A 27,060-nucleotide genomic window follows, 5' to 3' on the forward strand; every position below is an offset into this window, starting at 1 on the left:
TGAATTGTATGATAGGAGATGGGAGAAATGACAGTGTGCTTTTTTGCAGATTATGCAGGGTATGTGGTAGGTACCCTGTTCAAATGCATTTATATAAGAGTTGCAAATGTACTGTATACACAATATGCATACCTGTAGTTTGTGTGGATGCATGTAGATGTGGATGATTCTGGAATGAGAAATCCTGGAGAGTTTTACAGTTGTTTTTGTTGTAGGTGCTTTGCAATCACAGGAGACCGGTACTAAGACTGATGAACAGTACATCTAAAGTGATGAACTGTGATGACAGAGTTAGATGTAGAGTTCTTGGATGTGATTGGTGGATGGTTGTGTGACTGCTTATGTGTAGCCAATGAGGGAGTGGTGCAGAGAGTGATGTGGAAAGGGAAAAATGGCTGCCCCTGTGTTATGGGGTACGCAGACACTGCAGTAGTTCGCGGACAGGGCGTGCCACATCCGGGCTTCTCAGCATGTCTGGCATGGAAAGGGGACTGTGGGGATTAGCCAATAGGTGATGAATGTGTGCTTTGTAGGAAAAGAGGCTGTATGTCGTGAAGATGGCAGAGGTGAAGAAAGTGAGGGTGTTGGTAGTTGGAGATCTGTTTGTAAAAGTTTTAGAGAGGTATGCTAAGTCTAAAGATCTGGCTGCTAATTTTGGTTTTGAAGGAGTGGAGGTTTTGTGGTCAACTGTGCCTGGCTCCAATATGCAGGTAATGGTTGGAGTTTGTAAGAGTATGTCAATTTGGAACGGTCCAGATGTAGTGATACTGCATTGGGGTGCTGTCCATTTGAGATACAACAGTGCTCCTACTTTGTTGAGTGCTCTTGAAAAAATGGTTCATGCAGTGATTGTTGTTCTTCCAAGTGCCAAGGTTACTTTTTCTGAAATGCTACCTAGGGTAGCATGGGACAATTGCAATGTTTTTTGCACCCAGCAAACTGGTGCAAGGTGTTTGGTTAACAAAGACATGTCTGTTTTCTTGTTTATAGCTGGGATGTTGTCTTGTAATAATGAGAATGTTGATTCTGTTAATGTTAATTATTACAAAGGAGATGGCATTTCTTTATCCATACTGGGAAATGGCATGTTATTTCAAAATATGAGGAATGCTTTACAGAGGATAATGTAAAGAAATCTGGAGGAAAATAAGTGAAAAAACCATAAAAATACAAAATGATAGGTGTTTCTTTAGAGGCACCTTAAAAAAAGTTTTTTTTCAGAGCCACCATCAAAGAGGAAATGGAGTACCCTGGATGCAATTTCTTTCCACACCCTCACAAATTGTACAATATGTCAGATGACACCGCTGTAGAAACCCTTTTTACAAGTATAGCAGTAGGTGTTGACAACTTGAACTTTTCAAAACACAAAATAACACTACAAAAGGCTCTTTTCCTAGCCACCACTTCCTCCCGGAGAGGGGTGCAATGGTTTTGATAGCGCAACACCCCAAAAATGTTGACTGTCCACGGACTTCTCAAAATATCCAGGGCCCTGCACCATTTCATTGGCACTTCTATTTTTAAACTGTGATAGGGGGCTCTGAAAAGAGCCTTTTCTTTTTTTGTTTTGTGTTGTTTTGTATTTTTTTGGGTTTTTCAGACATGACACATAAAGAAAGGAAGGGAAGGGAAGGTAGGGGAGGGGCACCAACTACAGGGATAAGAAAGGGCAATTGGAGAGAGGAAGATGTTGGGTGGGCCTCACTTGGGTAGGTGGCACTCTTTCTTATGCTCCTAGACCAATGCCTCGAAAGCACTCAGAAATGGTTCCCCCCTTTAGAGTACCGCATCGCAGTACATACAGAATGCAGTGACCCTCTAAAGGTAAGGGTCTACTGCGTGGCGTAAGGCCTGCGAGGCTGGTTCAGGGATGCGCTGCTCCACAGGAGTGTCTCTTGTGTCTCTTGTGGTGGCAGGAGCAGATTTGGAGGATGTTGTAGAGGAACTCAACCTACTATTTTGTTCAAAGGGGACGACCCTCCGAACTGCCGCCTTGTGGGACGACCTAAGGTGTCGCGGCATGGAAGTGGTCCCGAAGCTGTACAATCCCAGTTTGTCACGACTGAGCTCCATGTGGCACTCAGTGCTGCAAACCTTGTGTGCACGTTCCTTGGGTACCCCTCCAATGGTGGGAAAGAGCCGCCACACCCAAGACTCACTCTGGCTGGCAGTAGTAAGGACTTCAACTACCTCATCCTTGTCTTGCTCTTCATCCCTCTCTACATCTCCACGCCTGTTCTCCTCTCCAGGCCCTTGGGAAGGTGGTGGTTGGGGAGGTGTTGGGGGTGGTGCTGAGGCAGAAGTAGCACCAGCAGCAGCAACCATGGATGCCATCAGGACAGCTGTCAGGAATGAGGAATAGCAAAAGCTGAATAGTCTTGGTCAGCAGAAAGGAGCTGAAAAAATTCCTGGTAGTTTCCAAAAGGAATTAAGGCAGGAGCAAAAGCAGATCCAGCAAGGATTGCAAAAACCACAAATCTGCAATAGTGCTCTGTCTTGGACAGAAAGACAGAATGACGAGCAGCTCTGGGGTGTGGTCTTTTATAGTGGTCCTGGGGAGCGCTATGAGGACAGCCGTGCTGTCTGCAGACACTTTGAACACCAAAAAGGGCTCAAAAAGTTCCAAAAAGTATCCAGATCGGTAGGGGGTGAAGTTTCATAGACAAACATCTTGGATTGTTGTCCAGGGCCTGGATAGTGTCCACGGTCAAGTGCCGACGCTCACCGTGGGTGCGGTTACATGGTGATGTCATGGACACGTTCGCGAATGGGACGGCTGTCTGTAGGAAACCTATTGCGCGGGATCGGTTTTACGCATGTTTATATGTGTTCTACGGTCAAGCTTTGGGTCCCCGTACTAATTAAAAGTGTGACACATGTGCGGCTGACAGTTCTGGACAGGCGCAATGTTCGTAGGACCCCGAGGGAGGGATGCGCAGAAGAACAAGGGTGTGCCGGACAGGGCTAGCGTCCCCGAACTAATTAAAGGTGCATCACAACTTTGCGGACATGCGGACAGGGCAGATGTTCTACTGACACCTCCATTTTGATTTCAGACACACCAGACAGATTAAGTGTCCGTCGGATACCCCCATTTTGTTTAATTATGAACATTCCAGACAGAAACCTTGTTCGTAGGACCCCGAAGGTGGAATGCGCATGTGGATAGGTGTCCGCCAGACAGGGCTAAGGTCCCCGAACTAATTAAAGGTGCGTCACAACTTTGCAGACATGCATACAGGTTATGTGTTCTACGGACACCTCCATTTTGATTGCGGACATTACGAACAGGATAAGTGTCCGTAGGACACCCCCATTTTGGTTAATTGCTGACATTCCGGACAGTCACGCTGTCCAGGGACTCACAAACTGGCTTTTTAAAAAAAAGCAGATATATACAGCAACAGTATACATATAACTTCATTTATATACAAAAATATACAAATTGTGAAAGAGAAGGGGAAGCAGAAATGGAGACATATCCAGGGGAATTGGGGTTTTCTAGAGGTAGGTTTTTAGGGGAGGAAGGGATTGAGGTCTCATCGTAACATTTTTGGTGATAGCGAATTTTTGGGGATGGTTGACTGGGACAGGGAGGGAGGAAGGGGTACAGGTACACGTGGGGCATGATATTTAATTTTCTCCATTATATGTCTTTCAAATCAAGGAAATTGTTTAATAATTCACCCATTTTTTCTTCTAAGTGCACTAGATGATTTCCCACAGTGTCAGTGTGTTGTTCCATATGTTGTTGGATTACTACATGATGTACTGTTCTTGGAGCATTGTTGCTATTTTCTGTATGTACTGTTAAAGAAAGAAAATGTTTTAGGTACATGTGCAATAATGTGTATTAATTGGCTTACTTTGGAAACTGCAGTTTGTACCAGTAGTACCACTGTCTTCACTCATTTCATCCTGGGGAACATTTTCTTCAAGCCACTCCAGGGTACTAGCCATTTTTGTGTAAAAAAAGATACATTCTTTTTTAGTGTATCCTACTAAAGAAAGTGTATAGCTCTAGGAATTAATGTATTGTACTTACCAGTTTGTTTTTCAGTTTTGCTGTTAGTGCTTTGTAGGTGTGCAGTTGATATTTGCTGTGCGGTTTATGTATAAATCAGCAGTGAGGTAATTCTGCTGGAGGCATAGGTTATTTTTGTTTTTGGTATGATCCTTTATACTGCACATCCTATAGACGTTGGTCATATCAAAACCGCAACGATTGCGTGGACTCCTGTTCCACGAGACATTGGAAACTAGAAGAAAGCGAACCAGAGTCCTCTGTCGAATGGTGCGTGATCTGCATCTTGCAAACGCCTCATAAGGAATCCCTGACACATCTTTAAATTATAAAAACAACAGAGGCGGCAAACGCCTCACAGTGAACGTTGCAACACAGCAGATTTTTGACTTTGGGCACTCCTCCCTGCTGTTCCATCTCTGCCACAATTCTGTCTGGTCTCTTCGGAATAAGCCGAGACTGTGTGCGTTCGAATCAATCATACCAGTTTGCTAAAATTCGAAACAAGTACGGTCAACCAGAAGTACTCAACACAACAAAACCTCTTTGAAATGAACAGTCCTTTTTTTGTCCTGAAGACGGCTATACTTGCAACAACAGACATAGGGACTCATTACGACTCTGGCGCTAAGTGTTTAACGGCGCCGTAAAAGGCTGCGGCGCCGTTAAACACTTAGCGCCTTACTACGAGGTCCCTTTGCGACAGCCGACCTTTACCGGTGGTCTACACCAGCCGTTAAAGTAGGGACCCGCAAAGGGACCTTGGTGCTAAGTACGGTACCGCAATTTGCGGTACCATACTTAGCGCCTTCCCCATTCCCATAGAGCCCTGTGGGCCGAAAATGGGAATGGGGAAGGGCCATGGTTCAATGGGGAATTACCGCCCCGCCAACCTTGGAATGGGGTGGTAATTCCCCATTGAACCATGGTGGACCCGTTACAACACCGGCACCAACCATGGTGCTAATAGCGCCATGGTTTAGCGCCGGTGTTGTAATGAGGGCCATATTGTGAAAGTGTCTGATTCTTTCTGTTGCCATTAGCCAAAACATATGTCGACTATCACATGAGCCTAAGGTTTCTAATAGGCTCTTCTCCTGGATAGAGCAGTGTTCTGTTAATAAGAGTGCTCTACTCTTGTGTCTGTTTGAATAATAGTGTAACAAAAGGCACAAACGCACGTACTAACCCCACCACATTTTAAATGCTTAGTATCAGATTTTCTGTCTGTTCATTGTTTATCCTTACTATGGGCCTCATTACCCGGTAGGCGGTGAGCCATGGCGCTATTAGCGCCATGGCTCATGCCGGTAAAATACCGGCACCGCCTTGGCGGAAAGGGGATTTACCGCCCCATTCCAAGGTTGGAGGGGCGGTAAATCCCCTTTCTGCCATTGCCCTTCCCCATTCCCATTTCTGCCCCATAGGGCTCTATGGGAATGGGGAAGGCGCTAATTATGGCACCGCAATTTTGCTGTGCCGTAATTAGCTCCGAAGTCCCTTAGCGGGTTGGATTTTAACGCCTGCTAAAAGCAGGCGTTAAATCCCCCAACCCGCAAAAGGACCTCGTAGTAAGGCGGTAGGGATTTACTGGTACCGGTATTTTACCGGTACCGGTAAATCCCTACCGCCATCCGTGTAATGAGGCCCTATGTCTCAGTCAAAGATCTTTTTTAGGTAATTTTTATATATGATTCTCCTGAAAATAAAATTATATTTTTTGTTACTTTGGTTTGGTTTCATAACTTGCATTGTATGCCAATAGGAGTGTATTAGGATAGGTATCATCCCCATAGACATTGGTATATATCGATACCTGGCCTTCTGAGTAAGCGACCTCTCCAAACATAGGCACACCAACCGCCATACTACAAAATCAAGAGACAGGGTCACCACCTTCACTGTGCTCCTTCTCCCTAATTTTTCTAAACATCCTATAGAACTACATTGTTGGTTTCTTAAGTATACACTTTGTACTTGTAGTTTATTTTTGTTTGTAATTCATTTATGTTCTGCTCTTTGAACATGTTTAGTGTGTTTTTTGTATGCTACAAGAATGTAAGATATCCCCTGAGCTTTTGGATAGTGTGGATGTTGCCATGTGCATTTAGTTTTGAAGCACAGCCTCTACAAGGGATTCTCATTATAATGTTGACCATATACAAAAATCTATCTAATATAAAAGAACTATCATGCGCCAAATAGTTCATTAGCTTTGCATTGTGTAACTGACTTCTTTCCAGTACATGAACAAATTCCTATACAAATGTAGGCATTCTCTGCAGCATGCACCATAGAGCTGCAATATTCAAAACCTTACTATGTTGCATAGTAAAACTATGAATCTGTTGGTTTCAGAGTTTTGTGTACTGTGAAACATGTAATAAGTACCTAACTATGTCTCCCTTACTGCATAATTGTACTACTGCACAAAAAACATAAAGAGACCAAAATGCATACAAAAATGAGCATGTACAGGGAAAGTAAAGTAAGCAAAAAACGAGCAGCATTACCAGAAATTATTCATAACCTAACGACTTAAGTTCATGCACAGACATGATTACTGTGTCTCAAGGCTGGTTCTTCCCCTATGTATATGTATTGTATGATGTGAGTGCATTCTAAGGAAACTAGTGTTAGTACATATGAGAAGAGTAAGGTCTACAAACATACTACTTTTTGCATTTTTACTCCCTAATTGTCACCTGGGCTAGACATGTCAATGAACGCACATGAAGGGGTAACCAGACATGTGATGTCATCAGTGATGTCATGAATGACATTTGTGATGTCATCTTTGATGTCATGGATATTAGTCTTGGCATGGGCATTGCAGGGTGGTGGCACAAATTATGGTTGCTTAGCTTACCATAACCGGAAAATTTCAAGGGTTTTTCGGTTTTACTTGTAACCATAACGTCCCTTTAACAACTGAATATATATATATATATATATATAGCCTGGAGGTGAGAGTGGAGTCCATTGATAACCCCAGGGACCTGGAAAGGAAGGAAGAAAGGGAGTGCTGTGCCACGTCGTCAAACCCAAAGATGGAAAGGGAGGCTGGAGTGCCCACTCACAAAAGAAGGAAGAACAGGGGGTGCCATGCCATACCCCCCACCCAGAGATGGACGGGGAGACTGGAGTGCCCACTCCCTGATGAAGGAAATTACGCCTAATGAAACCCCACTCTGCCCTGCTCTTCCACAACAAGGAGTCGTGGAAGAACAGGGAGGGGGCATTTGGGGTGCTTTTACATGCACCAAACAGAATTTCCTTTCACATGAATAGCAAGATTTTAAGCACTGAAACAAAAACGGCCTGGCATTTGTTTTTGTTTTTCAAGTAAAGTTAAAGAGCCATGTGGAAAGGGGCCTACCTGTCATTACCAATGGACAAGCAGCATTCTAATTTACAAAAGAAAGAGGAATCAAAGATCCCTGTCACATGGAAAATAGGATTTCTAAACATTAAAAACAAAAACGGCCTGCACATGTTTGTGCAAAGAAAACCGGATTTTGAAAAGGTACACGTGAAAAAAATATCACTGCTCACAGAAAAATGTCTGGAAAACAAAACATGATGTGTGGGTTGACAAAGAGCAATGTGTATTATTTTTCACCCACAAAACTCCAGTGACATTTGAAGAGCCACTTTGTCTTCATGAAAAAAATGTCAGCCCAAAGCAGACCCGTTCGCTGGCTGTAGGCAATACTTCACAAGGACATCTCCCATGTCCAGCCTGGATGTCACATCTCCCATCTAATGACCAACCACAATATAATGTCCTGCTAAAAGGTGTCGAAATTCAGTGTTCTGCAGACCTGCTGGCTCTGAATGCATTGACTCCAAGAAAAGTTACTGCTTGGCTGGAGCATGACTAAAATGTGTGAAAATGGGGGCACCCAATTTAAAGAGCAAGCTTCCAACACAAAGGAGACTGATAAGGCACAGGCTGGCCCAGTGAAAACAAATGGCCGAAAGGCAGCAAAGGTCCATATGGCCCACTTGAAGATCCACAATTTATTTAAAAGGACTATTATCATTTAGGCATTTTTCTCAGCCATTATAAGGTGGATGGACTTCATATATGTACCTTTTTTAATGTAATTTCCAGGTGTGGGGATATAAAATGTATCTTCCTGTGACTCTGGGAACTGTAATGGCCAGTTAAACTAGGTTTCTGGCTGATCTGAACATGTTCCAAATGTGAGAGTTGGTGAGCGAGTGGGAAATGAAGTTAGGGATATGCTTAACCACTTATATATTCATGACTGTTGTACTTTTTATGGAAATGGCAGAAATGCGCCACATGGCCATGCTACATCGTACGGATTTGGTGGTCGACTTATCTAATTCTCCATTATTAGCAGAATCAGCAAATATGTTTAGTATGGCAGTTGCTAGTGAAATTATGAAGTTTTGATACATGACTAGTTTTTGCTAAAAAGTTGAGAGGAGAACAAAGGGGCGAGTACAAGTGGCAATTGCCATATGTTGCTCCAAACCCCTAATCCAATCCTGACTTGGAGGCTGGGTTGGGAGTAGAGAGAAGGGTCACTGTCCAATCCTAGTGGCAGGGTACTTTCCCAAAATTGTAAAATTGGAAATGTCATTGCTGCTATGTAAGGGGACTGCATTAGGACAGGGGACAGAAACAAGGAGACACACAGGGACAGACAGAGAGGGGAGACAGACCATCGGGAAGCCTGAAATGTGCCATCTGACAGCTGTAAGGAGACACCAGAGGCGATTGCTGTGAGTGCATCTGGTTGGAGCTGTCTATTTCTAGGAAGGCCTCAAAGCTGACTGGGTCCTATGGTGGAGAGCAGGAGGACATATTTGAGAGTGGAGTAACCAGTCCCTGCCCTATCTTTCCAGAGTGTCCTGAGATACAACTGGCTTTCCTGAACCTTAAACAGAGGCTTGCTATGTAAGTTGAACTGTCCCCTGCGAAACCAAAAGGTGGGGGTGTCTGCTTGCCTTGAATCCTTTCCCTTTATAGGAAATAAGGGGGCAAAACTGTGTAGATCCTTAGCCTATGTAACCAAAAATATTAATTTTTTTAATTCCCCATTTGGCAGAACACTACAGGGTGAATTTTGTTAACATTTCGAAACTAAAAAAGCTCACTTCCCAGTGTGCGCTGAAAAGTATAGCCTATAACTTAATTGGTAATCCTTGTTGTCCAGCTGACCCCAACTTCTAAAGGAAGAAGAGTGTCTTTGTTCTTTAATCAGTCCAACCTTTTAATCCAGCTTCCCCAACAGAGGCCTTCCATTAAGGGGGATCTGAAATCCAGAATTCCCCAAAGCATTCAAATGTTTCTGTCTGACTTCCCAACTTAGACCAAAGCCCGGGCAGGGGGTCTGAAAGACAAAGCGATAAATCACCCTGTGCTTATTTTAAACCAACAGTGTTGGCAAAATTATAATTGCCATATGTATTTTTTTACCAATCTTGTAATCCTACTGCTACCCTTTGAAGCCTGCGGGAAAATCAAAATTGCACAACATTACATAAGTGCCTTTGTATTGATCAGTGTAATTATTTCTTGAAGTGAAATTTGCAGAAAGTAAGAATTGTGTCTGTGTTCTTTTGAACTCACATGTGTGTTTTTTGCTGAGAGAAGTTGATTGTGTTGTGCCACGGATAAAATGCTGTTTTTGATATTTTCATGCAAATTTCTATTACTTTTAATTTAAATAAATACCAATCTATGTTCCATACACTGGCCTGGATATTGGCTCATTGTTATCTCAGGGCAGAGGGATCTAAGGGGCATGATATGTGTCTGAGATAGGGCTAAAAAAACGAATCTGTTAAACACTTTGTCGCATAACCACTTAAGAGGGGAGGGAAGGAACTCCCCATGTTGAGGGTGGCTTCTCAATAAACCGTTTCAGGGCCCCCCACATGTTGTGTTACACCACTGGGGTGGGCTGTATCCTCTAGTGAATTCACTGAATAGTTTGTATGTGTTTTGTCTCGTGGACTTCACTGTGCTTGTATTTGAGTATTGCAGGAAGCAGATGCTTGTCTATTTTGCTGAATATGTTACATTTTGCAGAATGTTTTACATTTCGTTTTGTCTCTCTGACCCTGCAGCGCATGTCCTGAGGCACTACTGTGGGCCTCATCACGACCTCGGCGGTAACGCCGGCGGTATTAGCGCGGGGGATATTACGCGACCGCCATAGCCCCCGGCGCTAATAGCGCGGGATCACGAGTTGGGCGGACTTGGAAGTCCCCATTCCCCATTGAGCCCATTCGGGAATGCCCCATTCCCCATTGGGCTCAATGGGGAATTTGCGCGCTCATACCGCCGGCGGATTTCCGGCCGGCGGTATGAACGCGAATTCTCGGCGGATTTCACACCAGCTCAGAGCTAGGTTGAAATCCGCCGAGGCCCTGATTCGGTGGACCCTTAAATCCGGCGGTAATAGCGCTACCGCCGGATTTAAGGGTTACCGCCGAGGTCGTGATGAGGCCCTGTGTCTGGTAGATTAATCTGTGGTTTTCCGCAGAATATGTTTCGTTATACAGTATGTGTTTCATTTTGTTCTGACACTCTGACTCCAATGCACTTAACTGGATTGGGGTGCATGTGTGTTATTGGGGGCTGCACAATTGTTTGTAAATGTTACAGAATATTTTTAATTTAACTGAATAGTCTTCATTTCATTTTGTCTCTTCATACCTACTGCACATGTTTTAGAATGCCAATACTTTTGTGTTCTTGAAAAGACAATTATCTCGAGTTTGGCATATGTGATCATCAAGATGTTAGCAGCATGCACTAATTCATACAAGACATATGGTCCTCATTATAAGTTTGCCAGTCCAGGACCTACGGCACTGGTAAGCTTGCCGGTACTGTAGTTACCGGACCAGCAAACTACGAGTTGGCTCGCGGGTGCCTTTCTGCCTGCCAGGTCAGACCTGGCAGGCAGAAAGGCACCTGCGAGAACAGCATGTCGGATGCACCGGCGCCGTTATGGGGCCGAAAGGGAATGGGGAGCATATTTTTTCTGGTGCCCTCAAATAGGCAAGTACCGGGTGCGGCGTGGCCGGGATCCCCGGTAATTACCCATTTGCGGGTGCCGGAAAATATTGCAAGTTTGGGGGCAGCCTGCTGGCTGTACCAGCAAGGCTACCACCAAACTTGTAATGAGGCCTTGTGTGTGTTCCAGTAATCCTGAAAATTCAATGAGGTAATTTAGAGATATTGTGGGCTAAATATTGCATTTGTCAGCCTTTACGGAAAGGCTGAATTAATTATTTTTCAGCAATCATTTTGGGCTAAACAACGTTGCTGATACTACACAAATTTATTAGCATCAGTGTTTGGATTTGGTCAGATCAGTTGCATGCCAAATATGGGGCAGTTTCATGGAGGAGTAGACACGTTATAGTGTAAAGCCTTTGTGCATTTACCTGTGCAAAGTACTATAGGCCTCATTACGGGTTTCAGAAAAATAGCTGTATGTAAATCATCCATTTTATCTCATAAAATCAGTGGACTTACCTCATCGAAAATACCACCCATGTTCCCATGTTCAATCAAAGTCTCCATGGTTTCCTAAGACTCTAAAAATGGGGATTAACGCTTCCTTACCGTCACTTGTAATCCCACGGTAAATCCGCAGGGGTGAGTGGTGATAACAGTAAATGCGTGTGGTGTTAATTCCAAAGGAATAGAGGCAGAACTGTAAAGGATACATAGGGCCTTATTACGAGTTTATTGGTTATTCAGTATTTTCGCCAAACTCATAATGCGGCCCAACTTAATAATAAATACTGCTTCTATAGTTTTACATTTAGTTCATGAAAAGTATACAGTATCATATCATTATATCCCTACCTATACAAAGTTAAGACTACATACATTGGGAATGCCAGTGTGAGTCCTAACACTTTCTGGAAATTAAAAATGTCCCAAACATAATCATACTCCTTTATACTACAAATGAAACCTTTATCAGCACCGGGTAACAAGGCTTATGTTCTGATGTAACCTACCTTAAATGTAAAATGAGTGTTGTGAAGTAGGGCTGCAGTGCAAGTAAAAGTTAAATCAATAGGGTGAGGGAGAATGTTTATGCTTTAAAACTATTTAATTTCTAGTGAGAGTTTGTCCTACACCTAATATGGCTCTCCATAAGTATGAAGCCTGCATTTGTGTTGTTTTGAAGGGTTGGCAGTAAGTAAGCCTCATATTAGCATTGTCAATGCTGGTAAGCTTCGCCTGGTTATAGGTAATAATGTTAACTCTTTTTAAAAGCTATTTTCATCCACTGCTTTGCTCTTTTTATGTGTTTGAGTGTGTGTTTCTCTCACGGGTATGCACAATCCAAGTGTTCTATCCACATTTACACGTATCCTGAAAATAATCTAGGTGTCTATCTCATGGTGTGTGTGCTCTTCCATCTTACTGGTATATTGTAGGAATGCATATTGGTTAGCTTAATAAGAGTATACCTACTGTTAGTGCCACGTCCATGGTTGCCTGCATTTACAAGATAACGTGTGTGCACATTTTCTGTCTCCTGTTCATTCATGTTGTGTGCGTATTGCCAGCCTGTATTTGTTGTTCTAATGTGATGTGCATGTGCCTATGCTGAAGGTCTACTCCATGATCATGTGAATTTCAAGAATGATATATGAATGTATTGCATGGTGTCTCTGCAAATGCATATTACCTGTGCGTTAACCGTAAGTATTGTCTTTATATGTCATGAGCGCATATGATATGATATGGCATTTATAACGCGCTGTACGCAAGTGTTACCTGTTTTGATCCTTGCATTCCGTACTTGATGTAAGTGCATCTTGAGTTTTGTCTGCAAATATTCAAATGACATGCATGCTGTAAGTGTGAATTGTCTTCATGGATCAAGTGCTTATGCTATGTTATGTTGACTTATAACGCGCACCGTTACCACCAAGGGGTGGTCTCCAGGCGCTCGTATGCCTATTGCAAGCATCTCACCCATGTTTATATGCATTTATTATGCTAATAAGCTCAGAGATGGCGGGCCAATACCGCTCAAAGTAATGCCCCCGGGGTCTATAGTTACAGACCTAAGCGTAGCGAGGGCCTTAACGAAGGCCGCGGGGGCATTACTGCGGGTGGTATTGGCCCGGCGTCGAGGGGCTTTTTGACATTAGTTTTCCGCGGTCTGCAGGCTCGGGAAACTAGTTTTCCCGAGTTTGCAGCCCCAGAACACTAATGGCTGACATTTCTTTTGCCGTTTGAAAAGGTTTTGTCGCAGTACGCATTCGTTCTAGGAACACTAGAACGTGCGTACGGCTTCATTAGTACAGAGCAACAGGGCGCCATTTTGGGCCAACTTGCTCTGTACTAATGATTGGGAGGAAACTTGCCACCTTGGAAAAGGGAGAAGGGACTATGAGCCTCATCACGAGTTGGGCGGTAACACCGGCGTTGTTAGCGCCTGCGCTAATAGCCCTACCGTCAAACCCCCCGGCGCTATTAGCGCTGGATCACGGGTTTGGTGGAAGGGTTATTGCCCATTCCCCATTGGGCCCATTCGGGAATTCCTCATTCCCCATTGGGCCCAATGGGGAAAATTAGTGCTATTACCGCGGGTGGATTTCCCGCCGACGGTAATAGCGCCGAAAATCAGCAATTTTGCCACGGATTTCCCCCCAGCTCGAAGCTGGGGGGAAATCCACCAAGGCCATGATCTGGCGGACCCTTAAATGTGGCAGTAATAGCGCTACCGCCGCATTTAAGGGTTACCGCCAGACTCGTGATGAGGCCCTATGTTTGGTCCCTTCTCCCTTTCCATAGTCACCAGCAAAAAAGAAAAAAAAAAGAAAGTGTACCCGGCACACGATGTACATAAGTGCGTCCACGGGATTACACTGAGGCATGGCTTGGAAACGAGCCAATCCACGTTAAGTTTATCCCGTGGTATGTCGCCGCCGGGTACTAATGGTGTCTATTGCATATTGTTTTTGCATATGCGTACAGTATGTGCTTATAGGCTGTAAGTGACTTCAATTCAGCAATCCAACTAAGTCAATACCTAGTCTGGGATGCCCAATGGAAGTCCTTATTTATATATTTTTATGTCAAGTTCTTAAATCTGGATGATAAACCCTTATATAACGCCCCTCTCTTTGAATCCCCTGACCTACTGAGCCAAGAAGTAGGTTGTTTTGCAAATTAAAAGGTTTATTGGAAAGATTAAACAATATATATATCACACTTTTATGAATACATTAATATTTGATAGCACACTTATGAGTATGAACAGTGATCAACAATGGATAATATTACAGTAGCACAATTCCTTAACTACTTAGGAGTTGGTATAGAAAGGATAAGGTAGCAGAGAATACTTTGTATGGTTTCAAGGAAAAGCAATGATGGAAAGAATGCAGCACAGAAATAAACTGGATATGGGTTCAACAAGAGATAATCTGATCATTTTTTGCCTTGTGACAACTCACTCCTCCCCTGTGCAATATGAAGAGATGGAAATGAGGGCACACAGGTTTTCAGGAATACAATCAAAAGTAGTTCAGTTCCCGTTCCCCCCTAGCAAGCTTAGAGAAACAGGTATGATTTGAAAACATAGGCCAAATACTTTTAAATGTGATTGCAATGAAGTGAAAAATATGCTAAAAATTATTTTAATTCCCCATAGTAGATTCAGGGTAGGTGATAGCTACTTTGAATTAGTTCAGGTCAACACTAGCAATGATTCAGGAATGATTATCAGGTTGAAAACGAATTTCAGCAGTGGAAAGCAAGAAGCAGCTATTTTTACAAGTGGTGAAATTGAGTCAAAAAATTACAATTTGTGGCACTTTTTCTGAGTGCGTCGATCGCGATTACGGAAAACCTATAAGGAGTTGGAATGCCGTATTGGATTTGCTGGAAAGCTTAGGTTCTTAGCTTTAAAATGACAGTTACATCTCGCTTCTAGGACATACAGTTCAAAAGTTACGGACGTTTTTATGGAGGTAGATTTTCAGAAATGAAGTCAAGATTTCAGAATGACAGATGACACTTTTGCAGCTTTGAAATCACAGAATGGACACACGATTTCTATGCAGTTCTAAATAGGTTGAAATGGATGGGATGAGATTACTTTAGACTAAGAGATGACTATGCAGAGTTCTTGGCTGGATACTCACTCCTAGTTTTGGACTGGAATGGACCTCGTCACAGATCTGGTCAGGTGGGCTGCGGTTCTCTCGCCGGACAGTCTCTGGCACTGGTTCTGCTCACAGCGGTCTGGTCTGGGTCTGCTATCGGCACTGCACAGCGGTCTGGTCTGGGTCTGGATACAGCTCTGCTTTCTGGGTCTGGATATGGTTCTAGCCAGAATCAAACAGCTCGCCCGGCTGTTGAATAGTTTGGTTAGGTTGCTGGATTCTGAGGCCTGCTGAGAAGGATTCAGCTTTTGGTTCAGGCCTCTCTGTTTCAAGTTCTGGAGTCTATCTGGAGTCTAAGTTCTGGAGCCTGGAGTTTTTGTCTGGATATGGTCAGGCAGCGTGCTGCGCAGAAATCGATTAAAGAGTGGAAAATGAATGTCCCTATCTGGGTCTCAGCGGTTCTTTTTATGTCTTTTGGAAGTGGGTGGGAAGGCTGACTTTCTATGTCCAACCCACTAAGGATTCTGATAGGTTAAAGGATTTACTGTCCTCTGACTGGAGAACGGAGTAGTGAGTCAGAATGAGTCAGAGGGATGCTATGTTTATGGCTTGACTGAAGTCCCTCCCCTTAGCATTTACTTAGAAAAACAATTTTTCATAACCAAACATGCTTCCCAGATACACAAGTTGTTGAAATTACATTTACACACCACAGATGAATTAAGACAGGTCTCTGTTCCACCCTGATCTTTCTAAGAGCTGGGGTGCAGAAGTGACAACATTTTGCGCTTTTGATGGGTTTCGCAATATTGGTTTTTCATCAAATCTGACACGGAGGTACACATTCTCTCTGGGCATATTGCAGTAAGTTTTGAAGTCTCTAGCATAAACACAGACGTTACAATATTAATAATTACAGGGCTTGGCCTCAGAACATCCTACAACATCCAGCTTTGTCTCAAATTGTGGGTGCATTTTTCATATTACGAATCCCCAAATTGTACATTTCTGTCACCTTGATACAATATTTTATAAGCAATTTAATAAAACATACATTTGCCTCCACTGCAGTACACCCATGTGTTTGTCCCCACCCCTAGAAACTTGGCTTGGCTCAGAGGTCAAATGTCTTGCCTTCCCCCAGAGTAGCGTTGACAGTTCACACCCAAAATCAGCATACCCTATTCAGCTGAAGGAATCCTTTGTCTGGTTTTTCCTACTAGCAGGGCATCAGTCCAGGGTGCTACTCTCCATCTGATTAACAGAACCACATGATTTCCTGCCTTCTTGCTGAGAATACTAGGTGTGAAGACTTCTCATGCCATTTTTACCGGCATGGCTACCACCAAATTCGGGTCCGGGTCCCAAAAAATGGGAATTACCGGGCCATTCCGACCTTTGCGGGCCCCGGACCTGGTACGTCCCCATTATCATTTGAGCCCCCATAGGGCTCAATAGGGCTCAATGGGAATGGGAAGGATGCTAACAGCGGTCCCGTTAATAACGGGGGCCATTGTTAGCATCCTGTTCTGCTAGCGGGTGCCGCTCTGGGCGGAACTGCGAGCAGAACTCGTAATGTGGCAGTAGAGTGATAACGGCGCCAGCAGCACTACCGGCGCCATCAACACTCTACTGCCAGGGTCGTAATGAGGCCCAATGTATGTGTTTAATGCATATTGTTGGAGCAAATGCATATTATGTGCCTATTGTATGTGGGTATTTTGCCTGCGTGTCCTGTGTGTATGCTTATTCCAAGCCTTTTATCCATGATCATGTGCATTCTGGTCATAATCTAGGTGTGTATTACATGTTGCCTCTACGTGTACAGGTTATGAGCTCATAGTATGTATATAGTCTACTTACAGGAGTTGGGTGAATATTGTAAGTACAGTGTGATAAAGTTGCATGCTTGTGTGTAGGGATGGTACTTGGGTAATCCTGATGGCCGTGGACCACCACCCACTCTGTTATTTGGACCCAGAGGAGGTATTTGAGGGTTACCCCATGCCTCCCACCCCATCCGTACCCACGTGTGTAGCACCATTCCTACTAATGTAGAGACCTATGGCTGCCAGAGAGGCCTTGGTCTGATGGTGGGAACACAGGGAGTGGGAATGAGAAGTTAACTGCTCATAGACTCTGCCTAAGCATGCCCACTAGAAGCATTGTACAATCAGCGATAATGTGGGGAAAAGGTGGTGTCACCTTCTGTGCTTAGTCCAAGGAACCTAAAAAGTCGTTGATGTGCCTCGAACTCATGTACAGATAGAAAAGTGGGCATCAGACACTTTTACTCGCATTGGGCCCTGCTGTTCTTAGACTTGGCCTTTACTGGAGGTTGGCTGAACCTCCTCTGGGTGCTACTACTTCACCAAGCTATGAGTGTCTCCAAAAGTGTAGGCCTCATCCAACCCCTCTCTTTACTGTCTTGTCACTCAACATTGTTGTGGAGTTGTTGTAAAAGAGCCTGGGGATTGGCTGGGGAGCTTGGGGAACCCCATATACTCCCTGTGGAGCCAACGGCCGAGAATGGATTAGGGTTCCCAGCCCTGATCAATAGCCCCAAACATGAGATGTTGTCACACCACCAAGGGGCAATGTATGACAGGCACGAAGGGCAAAGCAGTCTGCCTATTCGTACTTTGTACAACAAAAGTATTCGCCCATTATAGCTTTGCTATTCCAGCTAGTACTGATGGTCAGGCAAAACATTGCACCAATAGGCAATGAGTAACAGTTTGCCAGTGACCACAACAAGGAGCGAGGAAAAACAGACCAAGAAACTCTCAGGAAGGTTGCACAATATCAAAGGTGTTGAGTCTGAGAGAAAGTTACAGTCTTAGATGACATCTCTGTAGAATAAGAATGCATTCACTCAAGAGGTTCATGTGTGATAAATACATATTCACCCAAGACACATTAGCAAGTCAAGAGGTAAATGGAGAAAAGCCTTTAAGAACCAAAAATCCAACTATTCTGAAGATCTTAGGTATTGCAGATCCAATGTCAGCATCCCCTGACTACTGTAAAACCAGAAAAGGCCTGCTTGAGCATCAGTTGAGAAGGTCATTGTGTTGATTAACAGGGAGAATGACCCATACGGCAATGTATGGAGGCGAGTTTAATCCGGGTCACCCCACGGTTATCTTCTCAAGGGTTATCTTCTCCAGGGTTATCTTCTCCAGGAATGGCCGCACACGGTTATTGCAGAACGTTACATAAAGCTGCATAGAACCTTGATACAAACACCAAATGTGCACAGGCTGCTTATGTTGCTATGCTGCATGCACAACCCATGCATATCACACTACAACAATCATACATGATGCCAAGACCAACGTTTCAACATGCAGCTATACCAATGCCTTCTAGTATGTTCGGGTGAATGGAAAACATTTTTAAAGAAGAGTGATTGGGATATAAAATCTGAATATCATTCTAGTCTTTTTTTATGGAAGTGTGCGCAATGTAAATTGAGAACATAAATGGGATGGACATGCTGGGGTCAATTCTTCTAAAACACAGATAGAGGCATTTCCCATCGTTGAAAAGATAGTTTGGGAAATAAAGAAAAAAAAACACTATGCACATAAATCCAACCACAATCAAAACAGGTCAGCCTAACCTGAACTACATCCCCGATCTGCACATTACAACAAAGAAGAAAGCCTGATGTGTTTAGCCCTAATTATGTCCCATTGGTGAGGGGCTGCTTTCTCTCTCTACACTGGGGGCACATTCAGTGCCAGCTCGTTTATTTAGGTGTGGATGGACTGATTTGCATATGCTTGACCAAGTTCTTTAATGGCTCAAATGAGCCAGCAGTGATGGACAGTTTCCTTGCAGTCATAATATGAATGGTTTAGAGACACTCGTTCAAACATTTCTATATTATTTCGCTTTTTAGGTGAAATCACCTCCTGTTTATCCTGTAGTGAAAGAGTCCAGATGCATGTAAGATTGAGAAGCAGTTCAGTTTGCTGTTCCCTTCCTGCTGAACATTCATCCAATCAGACTTGGACTGGCTCGAACATGGCACTGGCAGGTGACAGTGGTTGGATTCGAAATATTCTTACTCAATTCCCAACTGATGATCTTACTCCCCATCCAAGCCCCATGATTGATACAAGCAATGCCTGTGTGACCTATTATATTTCTTTTACAAGTCCCCAGGATTTCTTTATTTGTTTTTTTCTCACCAGGCCTTAAGAAGCACTGCAGCAGTGATTTATTAGTGGAAAAGTAACTCCTGCACTCTAAGTAAAAGAGCAATTCTAAATCTTTAAAATAAATAAATCATGCAGTCTTTCTGAATGTTTTCATAAGAGTTACCCTGGAAATATTTTAAATGTGAGTTATAAGGGGAACTTTATGGATAATCTACTGTGAGGCCTGCACGTGCGTGTTCGTTTCACTTGTCAGATAAACTCAAAGGAAATGTGTTTAGAAACAGTATTATGCATTTGGCACCTTGATTAATTATAATGCATAAAGCAGACAAGCTTTTTTTTTTATACACCACTTTCATATCTCTCAACTAGACCCATGACCAGTGTTGTTATTTTCTCTGTAGTAATGTCGTTTCGATTACACATGCAGGTCCTCATGTCCTTGAAAGCAAGAACTACCCAGAACTGCAAGCTCAATGCCAGCATCACATAGGCATAGCTGAGAGCACTGCAATATCAATCACAGAACAGGCATTTTGAAACTGTTGTCAATATAAGGGGACTCACGAAAAAGCATGCAGCTGCCACAACTCTCCCAAACACTTGTATTTGCTTTTGATAGGTGGTACATGCCACAAACCTGATTTTGGGATACATTAGCTTGTCTTGTCACTGCTAATGAATATATTTTGCAACTTTCCCCATGAATACTGGACTCCACACACTGCCCCCAAAGATTTTGGGACATTATTCAGCAGACTGTGCAAATGTTTGATGCAGAATTGGACTACCCCTGCTCTTAGCCCTAGGTGACCACTAAGCTTCCCAAACACGCCATGTTACAAAAAGGCTGCACTACCTAATCAGCTGCTGAGGAAAGAAAACAAAACCTCCCTCTCAACAATAAGCACATTATGATTTGGAGTTCAGAAGAGATGAATGGTACGGAAACTGAGAAACGTGTTCATAAGCATACACACAGAAGTGTCCATGGGGTCATGGGTTCAGTGCAATGGAACAGGCTTCGTTGTCCATTCCTGCTGCTTTTTTTCATCTGTGAAGCGGTCAGAGATGACGAAAAAGGCACAGCATATATGGCAACTCCTATGTTTCTATGTTCACGTCGATACCCAATGATTTTGCTTCCTCTCCTAAACCAGACTGTAGTCTCATGTCTCAAAAAGAGATGAGATACTGCATGAAGGAGGAAAATCTGCAGGGCCTGTTAAACATCAGGACTCAATACAGGTGTCTGAAAAAATCTACAAAGTTATCTCTCTATCCATATATAAATAGCATTAGCTAACCCGAGAGATAAAATAAAACAAGCACTGACACAGTCAGTAGTGTCACCAATATATACATAATATGTGTTATTTGCATATTTTAAGTAACTTTGGGTCTCACCCTAAGTTACTAGGGGAATCCAGACGCGGACACCTTGCTCACTATGCTTAGAGAGGCACAGCTCCACCCTACTGATGAGGTCCAACTGGACCGAAAAACATGTCTGGGGTTGCTTTCGGGTCTCTTGTTCAGAGGAGAATTGCCTAGCATTTCGGTGCTGCACTGCCCTAGGGCAGGACAAAGACTGGTATGTTTTGGATATTTCTCCTCTGTGAAAGATAGTGAGCTAAATAGGCTCTGGTAACCAGGACTAATGTCTGGCAGAGGGCCTCCCAGGACCCCCCCCCTTGTTAGTGCATAATATGTGTTACATAAATGCGCGTCTGCGCGCGCGCACACACACACACACACACACACACACACACACACACACACACACACGCCTTATATTGTCACCCCACACACCACAGTCCCCAGAACTCCAGGACACAGACATCATCCCAAGTGCTGCAGTGAACACACACACACTACCACATAACGTTTGCACTCACATACTAAACTTAGCATCGTGCACACACACACACACCTCAACATCACTAAACACACACGCACATACACATACACACACACACTAGCCCAGCACTAAACTACTCTGCACACACACATTTGCTGGTAGACTTTGATGAAGCACGCTAATCTTGGGGACTGCCAATGGAGTGATCAAATGTGAGGGGGCTTCCCCAAGTTAGTGGATGCTGGGCATAGAAGAGGTATACTGGGGATCCCCAGACCACTCCTACTTGGTCCCTGCAGTAAAATGAGGCCATTCAAAGGAGCACCACCTCACCTACCACACCCAATAACAATCAGGGTACGAAAGGTCAACTCTAGGTCCCTTGAGAATACCTATACGTATAATCCTAAAATTCCTAGAGATCTGTTCTAGGTTCATAGCCATACACAAGCAACCAATGTAGAAATTAAAGAAACAAAGTTGCAGCATTTTGAATACACTGGTGAGTGGGGAATACATTTATTCCTTTAGCACAATGACTGGAGGAAGCCACCATGAGGAGCAGGAAAAACCAACACTGTCCTTTCATTCTCATTAGCATTGCAGGGATAACAAAATTGCCGTTTCCCTGGAACATAAGCTTTAACCTGAAGGCAAAAAAGCTTCCTTTGCTTACCCAAGGTTTTCCCTGGCTTTTGATTTATATGATAGAAGAAGAGAGGGAGCCAGTTCTGAGGTGCAATACCAGCAGGGCTCTAAAGGGGAGGGATACCTCATACATTTACACAACAGATGTAGAATCCAAGATGGACGGTCACCTTAAAATAAGTCAAGGTGAACACCCTTCAAGCCCATTTGACTACAGGCACATGCCCTAATTAATGAACAGAACTCCCTAAACTATAAAAATGCAATCCATCCAATGCCCTGCCCAAAGGGAGGAGAGACTAACACATGAAGCTTGCTCAGTCATTAAGCATGGGGTGTTAGTGAATAGGCTATAGGAAGGAGTTTGGCAGAGATTGGTAAGCAACACGTTTATTGACAGGAGAGCTCTGAGGAGATTTTGGGAGGTTGTAGGGAGAGTGCTGTATTGAGGGGGCTGTAGAAAGAGAGTTACCATCTGGATAGAGTTATACTGAGGAGGTTGGATGACTAGCATTATCGTCTGCAAAGAAGGATTGCAGGAGGCGGGAGAAGAAGAGAACTCTTACTATCCAGGGAGGAGGATTAAGATAAGCTAGGGTGAAGATAGACTTACAAGAACTGAGGAGGAACGCAGAGAGCAGGCTCCCTTTATCAGCATGAGATGAGTCCCGGGAGGTTCCAGTAGACCATGTGGATGCATGGCAGACTTCAGATATGGATGATGGTAGTGGATGGTAACATCTCACAGAGGGATAAAGAGTCTACAACAATAGTGATTGGACCTGAGCATGGACCCTAGAACAGGGAGGTGGTCAGCTGCTGAAAAATGACCAAAGCACTCCTGTGTGTAGAGCAGAATGCATAGTCTGATGACTATGAGTGAACTGCGATGTGTGTGTACCATACAACAGTATGTTGGCCATTAATGTGATCTGGTGCTTCCAATGATTATTTCAAAGCACGTATAACTGAAGAAATTCAACACAAGGGAGCACCACTGACTTAAAATATCTGCAAACCTATAACTAAAACATTTGTTGTGGCAAGAAGATTCACTATGTTCCTAGGTTAACAATATGCAGTAACTAAGAAAAAATTGCCTGCATGTGGAATGCCAAGTAGGATTAAAGACATATGAGGGCAGTTACAGAGAGTTGAAATCATGAACGCTTGGCTGGCTGTCATTGAAACAGGACTGATTCTGTGAAGGCACAGCTAGGTATGATGAGAAGAATTACCTCCAGTGCCTCTTCTTACCACATAACGTACAAGCAGCAGGAGAGATGGCCATTTATTTGTTTAGCTGCTCTAAACGTCTGTGAGTGATGTTTTGGAGACCATAGAAAACTAGAGTCATTGGGCCTCATTACAAGTCCACCGGTAGCCGTACCGGGAAAAATGTCAGGCTGCCGCCGGACCCGAAATACCATTCTGCCTCTGTGATTACCAGAATCACCTGGGCATTACAACTCTGGTGACCCGGTAATTCCGGATGCGGAATTCCATAAATCCACATTCCCATGGAGTCGATTAGGACACCATGGGATGGGGACAATGGAAACACCGGTTTCGTCTATGACGTAGCCAGGGTTTCCATTTCTGCCTGCAGGCGGGTGGCGTTACCCCCGCCAGGTCAGACCTGGAGGGAGTGACACCTCCTGCCGGCAGAACTCGGAATCAGCCGGTCTGGAAACAACGGTGGCAGTGGATTTACCGCCACTGTTGTTTCCGCACCGGCAGGGTCATAATGAGGCCCATTGTTAATTTGCTGCTAGTGTGACATCACAATTCTCACAGGCCAACCAGTGTAGACTGTAGATACACAAGAGTAGTGTGGATTTTGGTCTGAATGAGGGATTGATGCGCTTCAGTGCCAGCTAGTATAGGAAAGGACCTTGTGATTTCTCATGATATGGTGAGGAGAAAGAGTTTCCTTCTGTAAGTGTGTAAGGTGTGTGAGGATCTGCCTATGTAGAAGAAGGAATGATGTGTAGTGGAAGGCATGAGAAGTGCACAGGAGACTGGCACAAAGCCCCTAGGTAGAGGTAGTGACACTGCTACTTGTTCTTACAGCACCTGAAGATGTGATCTTACTTTGGGTCACACGGAATCAATCATGTGTTGCTCCAGTCAGTGAGCATGTGAGGTAAAGTGCATGAGTGTGTGAAGGAAGTGCTTGGTGCCTAGCATGTGTGCAGACAAGCACTGAGTTCCCACTGGAGGTCGTATAGTGCAGCATAGAGACAGAAGTGGGCCGATGAAGAGCACCACCCCTTGAGGGGTGCTGGTAACTAGCAGAATACTATCCATAATGCTCAATGATGAGGGAGTGAGGCCCTGCATGTGAACTGAGGTGCTACAGCATCAATGTTGTCCATTGCAGTGATCTAGGTGTGGGGGGTACAATATTTCTATGTTGCAGATGGAGGTAGGCCTAAGGAAGGGAAGCACACAGTCACTGCCAAGGTTGAGTGCCAAAATGATGCCAATAATTAGCTTATTGAATGTAATTCTCTCTATTAATGCTACTTCAGAATGGCTTCCCATTGTGATATTATGTAATGTTAAACATAACAAGACAGATATTTCACTGAAAAACAAAATTAGCTAATGAAAAGAAGCTTCTGTGTTTATGATGTCATCTGAAGGGGAACATGTTGACTTATATAGCGTATATTTTATTATTGTACAAGTGGAAGATATACAGAATTAAAAATCACATAAGAGGTTTAGTATATTTATGAACAGAAAAATATTTTATTTCAGTGTTATAAATAGAAACAAAGTAAATAGCATTTCTATTATACTCGGACAGAGTGTATCTCATGTAGCTTGTATGTACTATGAACCTAAACTTTGAACTTTGGTTCACTTATACAAGGGTCAGCCTACTTGAAATGGGGAATGCACATCTGCCATTATCCATCACTATGATGTAGGCATTTAAAAGACCGGTGCCACAGCTGTGTGTACCTAGGACAAAGGTGTGGGTCCCAAATACAACAAAAAACATACATTAATTCCAAAGCCAGAGTTTTCATGGCTCTATTTATTTATCTTATCTGAATGTCATTAAATTAATGAATTCTCAGTCAGTAATGGCATATTTGAATACAATGATGACTATGCAAACCCTGAACTCCTACCTGGCATACTAAAAGCCCCTTGAAGAATGTATGTTTGCTCCAATAAAGCAGACTATTAGAATGGACTTTGCTGATGAAAGCAGGTCGCTCTGTTGATACTGGTACCCTATGGAACACAATTAATTAAAGCCAATCTCTACAGTAAAATGTGGTGCACAAAACAATGTATTTAGAAGACAAGTGAGAAATATATGTTCTGCTGTAGCTATAAACCGTTTGCCTGATTTGAAAAGTAAAGATAGACCTGAATGCAGGGGCAAACATGAATAATATACATATAAAACCGCTATATTAAAATATATTGTTTATAGTAAAAATGATAGTTTGCATACAAAAATCCCCAAAAACGTTTTCTATTAATTAAAGAAGAATAGGAAAATAAGTTGGTTTCTCCCACCCAGTCCCAATAAAGTAATGTCAATTTAAATAACCAACATCATCATCCCGGGAGGATACGCGCCTTGGAAGGAAGACGACACAAAGCAACACAGGTTTGATCCCCGGGTCCGCGCTTAGAAACCTCTGGGTGTTTAAGCGCGTTATAAATACGCAACTAAGACAAAAAAAAAACAATTACGCATCCAAAAAACAATCAATTCCTGTAACAGCGCCTCGATGCCTGTGGGCTGCGTGAGCGCTTTAAAAATGTAAAACAAATAAAAAAATAAATCATTTGTCCCGGAACATTGCGCAGAAATAGGATGCTGCCTTAAATATACCCCAAAAGCCAATTACAATTAATTTGTTGATTCCTCTTCCATTTCTGTGTTATATATTTATTGAATTTAATGTGGTTAGTTCTTATGAACTTTCACATGTAATCAAACACATACATTTTTAACAAACTAATAATACAGAAATATATCATAACATATTCCAAAAAAAGAATTAAGAACACATATTATACATAGTATAATTAATAGTACCAAAATTCTGTTTAGTAATGTCCTTCACCCTTAACCAGAAGGTATAAAAGGATAACTGGAGTGCACACATCTTTATGATAAGTTAAAATGGGTCTGGGTAAGGAGCATTCTCTGATAATTCACAGGTGTAGGGGAGAGAATGCGATGCTGGCACAAGAAGTCACTAGTACATGCAGAAGAATAAGTTCCCTAAATGAATGGGCACTCACGTCCCCTGCACACCACATTTACTGATACAATTGTCAGTCAAATCTTGTTATAATTTTGGGATTGTTATTCAGTTATTTAAGTTAAGGCAATATGTTCGTATCAAGTTGATGACCACAGTAAGTTCCAATTGTAACAAAATTGAATAGGTAGATTATTAATAAGAGATATTCATGTAAATAAATAAATTTAAACAGTCAAAAATTAAACAGTCAAAAATTAAAAAGAGCTTGTCGTTTTTTCAAGAAGATAATCCCTTCATCAGGAGGAACATTTTCATTATATTTATGAAGTTCATCAATTTTCTAGCTTCAATTCTAATCTATAAAGTAAAACAAAAGGAACCTATAAGTGTGATACTTCTAAAGGTAAATACTCTCGTAAATAACTGATGATTTTTATATAAATGTCACCTTATTAGACTATTGGTTTATCAAGACTATCACATCTGGGACGAAGACAATTGCCTGTGTCTGGTCTTCAATTCTTTGGGCTTTGCTGAATGAAAATTATAAGTTTGTGGGTCAAAAAATAGTTCAGGTAGAGACTATGGGCCTCATTCCGAGTTTGGAGGTAATCATGGCGCTATTAGCGCCATGACTATCTCCAATACCGGTATCGAGTCCGCCCTCGTTCAAGGGGGACTTACCGGTGTATTCTGACCTTTGCAGGACCGGTAAGACCCCATTGAAAAAGTAATTCCCCTTTCCCATTGAAGACCCCATAGGGCTCAATGGGAAGGGGGAAGGCGCTAATAATGGTACCGCAAATTGCAGTACCGTTATTAGCTCTAAAGTCCCTTAACAGGACCTGTCCTTAACCCCTGTTAAAACCAGGCGTTAAGGAAGGGACCCGCTAAGGGAACTCGGAATAGGGCGCAAAGGGATTACCGGCACCGGTGTCCTTACCGTTGCCCGGTATCCCTTTGCGCCCAACTTGTAAT

This window comes from Ambystoma mexicanum, chromosome 6q (genome assembly GCF_040938575.1).
Source record: "Ambystoma mexicanum isolate Mex_15411 chromosome 6q, UKY_AmexF1_1, whole genome shotgun sequence".
Classification (NCBI taxonomy): Eukaryota; Metazoa; Chordata; class Amphibia; order Caudata; family Ambystomatidae; genus Ambystoma; species Ambystoma mexicanum.